The sequence below is a fragment of the Lithobates pipiens genome, unplaced genomic scaffold, assembly GCF_037356315.1.
Source record: "Lithobates pipiens isolate NorthernLeopardFrog02 unplaced genomic scaffold, aLitPip1_a1.2 Scaffold_3, whole genome shotgun sequence".
Lineage (NCBI taxonomy): Eukaryota > Metazoa > Chordata > Amphibia > Anura > Ranidae > Lithobates > Lithobates pipiens.
This window is the reverse complement of record NW_027507790.1, coordinates 27,210,463-27,217,079: the sequence shown is the minus strand read 5'-3', so window position 1 is coordinate 27,217,079 and position 6,617 is coordinate 27,210,463. Positions and strand designations below refer to the sequence as shown.

Sequence of the window (6,617 nt, the reverse complement as noted above, 5' to 3'; positions counted from 1 at the left end):
GACAACCTACTATCAAAAGCTTTTATTCAAATGGTGACACAATTAAAATTGTTGGTAGTTGGCTGCTTTGATTAACATACATTTTTAAAATAACATTATTTATAAGACATTAAAGTACAATTCAGACACTGCAATTGGTATTACATTCAGGCAGGTACAAGGACCTGCAGCTGCTGAATGCCTGTGGGAGGGAGAGGAGGAGCAGGCATTCAGCGGCTGCAGGAACAAAATGCAGGACACTGGTTCTGCTAAATGCCGCTCCAGCCGCCCCTCCTATCCTGCCTGGTGCTAGGTGTTTCTGGCAGTCGTCAGTTGTTAGGACCACTGGCTCTGCCCCGAGCTTCACTCCCTAGCTCAGGCAACCACTTCTTGCCTCTAGGCTTCTCCTGCCAGGTAAGGCAGGAGAGTTGCTTCTCTAAGGTAGGGTGACCAGATGTCCCTGGTTTTAAGGGACAGTCTCCGGTTTGAGGACACTGTGCCCAGACCAAGTCTGTCCCCGGTTTTGTCCCCAGATTTGAATTCAACAGGAGATGGGGCAATTTTCAAAGACAGTCAGTGCAGAATAAAAAAAAGACTAAATTACACACCCCCCCGCTAATAATTAGCTTAGGGGGTGTATTTTTTTCCATTATCTGTGTCCCTTTCTTTCTGATGATATGCTGGTCAGTGCGGATGGACTATTTCTTCAGTTTTCGGACACATGCCCATTCAGCTCCGCTCACATGTTCTTCTGCCTTGGCTCAAATCCCAGCCAGCCGCCTGCCTGCTTATCTCCTTGCCTTCCCCAGCAGAGTCATTTTCCTCTACTCCCCACCCAGTAGTAGCCGGGGCCCGGAGAGTGAGACCTAAGAGGCTGTGAGGCAGGCGGAGGCAACAGACAGAGAGAGGCAGCTGAGCTCAGCTGATGATGTCCAGCATCAGGAATAGATGGGGTTGCAGATCCAATTTTGGGGCTGCCAGTGGCTTCAAGACTTCAACACAGGTGTGCTTTGGGGGTGTCTGTGAATAGACTACATTGCACTGTGTCTGTCTCTCTGGCACAATGGATGGTATCAGAACTCACAGGCAGCAGGCACTTATTGGTCATAAGTTAACAAAATCAACACCCAGCAGTCATGTTATGTGACACACTGTGACAGAGCCAGCCAGAGCCATGATAGAGTGCCTGCTGCCTGGGAGTTATCATAATGATGATGATCTTAACCAGTTTCCGATCACCTGATAGCAGATTTACTGCTACAGGGCAGTCGCACTGCGCAGGATCACTTATATACGTGATCCTGCATTTCTGGGTGTCAGAGGCAATCGGCGGATCTGGCAGACTCGCCTAGTGGTCTGCCTATATAAACAAGGCAGTTCACCATTCTGTCAGTATGAAAGACATTGATCCTGTGTTCCTGCAAAGCAGGTACAGGGATCCATGTCTTCCCTTAGTAAAAGCACCTCCCCCACAGTGAGAAAACACTTGTTAGGCACACATTTAACCCATTGATTGCCCTAGATGTTATCCCCTTCCCAGCCAGTGTCACTAGTACAGTGACAGTACATATTTTTAGCACTGATCACTGTATTAATGTCACTGGTTTCCACAAAGTATCAAAAGTGTCACTTAGTGTCCGATTTCACAGTCCCGTTATGAGTCGCTGATTGCTGCCATTACTAGTAAAAAATAAAATATGTCTCGGGTTTCATTTTAAAAATCTGGTCACCTTACTCTAAGGCCACTCTCACCCGGTAGCATAGAAGAAACTATATTCTCTACCATAGCAGTGGCCAGCATCTGAGTGAGTATACCATGTGGTGTACTGTAACAATGCTCCCTACCTGTCATACTGCCCCTTCACCTGTCACACTGCCCCCTCTTATCACACTCCTCCCTACCTCTCACACTGCCCCCCCCCCACGTGTCACACTGCCCCCTCTTATCACGCTGCCCCCCACTTGTCACACTAACCCCTCTTATCACACTTCCCCATCATACTGCTCCCTGTCACACTGCCCCTCACCTGTCACACTGCCCCCTGTCATACAGCCCCCTCCTGTTGCACTGCCCCTTCATACTTTACCCTTATCACACTGCGCTATTGTCACAATACCCCTCTGTCACACTGCCCTCCCTATCATTCTGGCCTGTCTCACTGCCCCCCTCTGTCATACTGCCCCCTCCTGTCACAGGGCCCACATCATAATGCCCCCTCTTGTCACACTGCCCTCCCTATTGTCACACTGCCCCCTTCTTTCACAGTGACCCCCTCACTAGAGGCGATTCAGTTCGCATTGTGCGCTATACAAGTATTTCATTCATTCATTCATTCATCCCACTGCCCTACTGTTATCACACTGCTATCCTCCTTTCTCACTGCCCCCCTCTTATCACATTGCCACCCCTCCTTTCACACTGCAACCTCTCCTGTCACACTTCCCAGGTACCATTCTCCTGTCACACTGCCCCCCCCCATCACACTTCCCCATCATACTGCCCCTCACTTATCACACTGCCCCCATCATACCATCCATTTCTTGTTACACTGCCCCCCTCATTTTACAGTGTCCCCCTCTGGTCCCTTCTTTTTCTGAATGGACACAGTGAGTGATGGTACCACACTCACTGTGTTCATTCATAACTAAAGCATAAAGAAAAGGGGAACAAGTGGGACTTTAAACGAAGCATGTCAATTGAAAATAACAATGTATGAACACATGTGAATACAATGATTTAGATTTAATTTATAATCAATAGCCACTAGGGGTTGTCCAAGATCGGAATGCATACAATAGTAGTACAGTAATATAAATATGGATATACACTCAATGTATTTTCATAATAGTAATCAGAGAATCTAGAAGTATAGACAAATCAATGGACATACATGGATGCAGTTCATAACAGAAATGCATAAATCAAAAATCATAAAATCACATGAACGAGTGCAAACTCAATAAGACAAAAGTTGATATTATCAAGGATTAAAATAAGCTTAGGTAGGCATCCTTAGTTTGAGAACCCGACGCGTTTCTTGGCTTCTTGCCAGTCATCAGGGGTGGGATGCATGTTTTTACTAAAAAAGCAAATAAATATGACAAATGTTAATATAGGCGGAACCTCAGTTAAATAGAGAAAGTATCAAATTGGTCCACTTGATTGATAAAGTGACTTACAAAATAGCCCAAAGATTGGGCAGAACTTCCAGCAATGGGAACTGTTAGAGCTGGGATAAAACCGTCTCATCCGGGGTTGAGGCAGGGTTCAGACCATCCCCCAACAATGTCAGGGGGCAGGCCAGGGGGAACCGAAACAGACATCCTCAACACAGGTCCACTAGGTACTAAATGTATATGTGTGTTACCCAAATCTGCGAAAGAGAAAAAAGAAAAGAAAAGAAGAAAAGTGTGATGGGTCACAAAAAAAAACAAAAAAAAAAACCCAAAAGCAGGACACTGAGTGTTGGATTGAACGTGTTGAATGAATATAGCTGATTGCTGAAAAGTGTGTGTGAATGAGATATACATGAATGATTGGGAAATAGGAGAAGACTAAATGTGTGTTAAATAGGTGGGAATGGATGATGGGGAAATACAAAATCATCCAATTCAAATGTGTAAAAAAGTCTGTGCAGTGCTCTGAATGAAACAATGTATGTGCAAAAAGGAGAGAGGAAAAACGAAACAAAAACAAAAAAAAAAAAAAATTCCTGGAATTTATTTATCAATCAATTGAACATATGGGCTGTTTTTGCTGGGTATGTTGCAGTCATTTTTTCGGGGTTGCGATGCGCTCAGCTCCCTCCCTACCTCCCTTTGTGGATCACAGGGGGTGGTGGGGTTCGATCTCAGCGCATCGGCGCCATGCATAAAGGGGCCCCTCGAGTGGTGTCAATAGACACTGCAAGGTGGGAGTCTATTGTTTGTTTTTGTGTTTTTTTTTTTTTTTTCTTTTTTTCTTTCTGTCTTTCCACCTGATGCTGCAGCTAAGATGGAGGGGCACCCACTGAGGTATGGATTATCCTCAGCTGTGAGTGTTCCCTCATCTTTTCACAGCTGCAAAAGACATCATGCATGACGCTGGCGGGGATCCGCCCAGGGCCTGGGGTATATGAGCTGGGACAGACAGACAGTTCACTCCTCCACTGTGCTCCACTAGGAAGAGATCACTCCTTAACTCTACATATGGGTAATAGTTTTATGCATGTTTTTTTTTTTTTTTTGTTTCGTTTTTCCTCTCTCCTTTTTGCACATACATTGTTTCATTCAGAGCACTGCACAGACTTTTTTTACACATTTGAATTGGATGATTTTGTATTTCCCCATCATCCATTCCCACCTATTTAACACACATTTAGTCTTCTCCTATTTCCCAATCATTCATGTATATCTCATTCACACACACTTTTCAGCAATCAGCTATATTCATTCAACACGTTCAATCCAACACTCAGTGTCCTGCTTTTGGGTTTTTTTTTTTTTTTTTTTTTTTTGTGACCCATCACACTTTTCTCCTTTTCTTTTCTTTTTTCTCTTTCGCAGATTTGGGTAACACACATATACATTTAGTACCTAGTGGACCTGTGTTGAGGATGTCTGTTTCGGTTCCCCCTGGCCTGCCCCCTGACATTGTTGGGGGATGGTCTGAACCCTGCCTCAACCCCGGATGAGACGGTTTTATCCCAGCTCTAACAGTTCCCATTGCTGGAAGTTCTGCCCAATCTTTGGGCTATTTTGTAAGTCACTTTATCAATCAAGTGGACCAATTTGATACTTTCTCTATTTAACTGAGGTTCCGCCTATATTAACATTTGTCATATTTATTTGCTTTTTTAGTAAAAACATGCATCCCACCCCTGATGACTGGCAAGAAGCCAAGAAACGCGTCGGGTTCTCAAACTAAGGATGCCTACCTAAGCTTATTTTAATCCTTGATAATATCAACTTTTGTCTTATTGAGTTTGCACTCGTTCATGTGATTTTATGATTTTTGATTTATGCATTTCTGTTATGAACTGCATCCATGTATGTCCATTGATTTGTCTATACTTCTAGATTCTCTGATTACTATTATGAAAATACATTGAGTGTATATCCATATTTATATTACTGTACTACTATTGTATGCATTCCGATCTTGGACAACCCCTAGTGGCTATTGATTATAAATTAAATCTAAATCATTTTATTCACATGTGTTCATACATTGTTATTTTCAATTGACATGCTTCGTTTAAAGTCCCACTTGTTCCCCTTTTCTTTTTACATAATGTACCCGGGATGGAAGCATGCCATTGCTACTTGGTACTGCAGCAGGTCACTTATCTTTAAATTAAAGCATAGTAAACTGTGTTTTCTATGATGCAGTTTGTGAATACATGGGAAGCTCTGCACATATCTATTCTGTCCATTCATTCTATGCAGCTGAGGCTGCAGAAATGGAGATTGAGGGCCCTGGGCATGGAGGAAAGGGCCCCTGCCAGGTTGCAAGGTCCCTTCAGGATTACTTGCCCTAAAGGTTCTAGTTACACCTCTAATCGCCAGTACATATTAGGCACCTGTGGATATTGCAATTTATTAGGTGTCAAGTACCATCCAAATTTAAAACTTCTTGAATTTTAGAGCTGATAGAGATTTTGTGTGTTAAGGTGCATATTAATTTCCATTGTTCTTGGGAGAATTGACAATTGAAATCTCTTTACCAATTTACCAAAAAATTTCGCTATGGTATTGACAAGGTATGCCCCATGTTAAGGACATGTGGCCTGGTATGGTTTAAAAGGGGGAAGCATGCTGGTTTTCATTCTTTCCAGCCAGGTAGCATGCTTGGATTAAGGGTCTGGTATGGCTCTTTAGGGGAACCCCATGTCATGTTTTTTTTTGTGTGTGTGTAGAGTCCCCCTTAAAATTCATAACAGACTTAAAGGGCCTGGTATAAACTATTGGAAGAGGGGGAGTACTTAATGTGATTGGGGAGGGGGAGTAACTGTTTTTTTTTTGTCCTGGCCACATAAACGAATGGAGCTGATGACACCCAAAAACCAAAACCAAATAACGTTTCTAGGAGGGCAAAGCCTCTTGGGTGCCTCTCAGTCAAAGGGCATGGTGAATTTGATCAAAATCACTTGGAAATTTCGCTAAATGATCAAGAAATGGTTAAATGTCGATTGGACCACAGACTGCAGCTGATCAGGTGGAAGAATTTAAGAAAGTCCCCTGATGCTTGTGTTATGCTTGCATTCCTGGCTGTCCAGATCTTCAAGGTGATAATTGATAGCAATCAGGTGAGTGGTGTTATTATCCTTCAAGCTTCAGAGATTTGAAGATAGTGAACCTCATAAAACATGCCCTCCTATTTTTTGAGTGTCGGTAGCTGCAGTAGATCAGAGGCAGCACAGAGATGCTGGGTTGCTAGACCCTCTCTGTGCTTATGTAATTTCCTAAGTGACTGGAATCTATGACCACCAGGTGGATCCCCACAGGATTCATCAATAGCAAACAATAGTGACTTTAAAAAGATTAAATTTATTTTACTTGTCTCTAAAATAATTAATTGTGCCTGGAATGAATATGAGTCTGGGGAATATGATTTGAAACATATGAGAGGATATAAGTGTGGTCTACACAAGCTGATT

At 43.1% G+C, this 6,617-nt stretch overlaps 1 long non-coding RNA gene across 1 annotated transcript; it reads left to right on the top strand.

Annotated features, from left to right (window-relative positions):
- The first annotated feature begins 4,503 nt into the window (after positions 1 to 4,503).
- Positions 4,504 to 5,170, top strand: LOC143939964 (uncharacterized). The gene is made up of 2 exons (XR_013263766.1): positions 4,504 to 4,718; positions 4,819 to 5,170. It is a non-coding gene; the product is annotated as an uncharacterized LOC143939964 (long non-coding RNA).
- Positions 5,171 to 6,617: the final 1,447 nt, after the last annotated feature.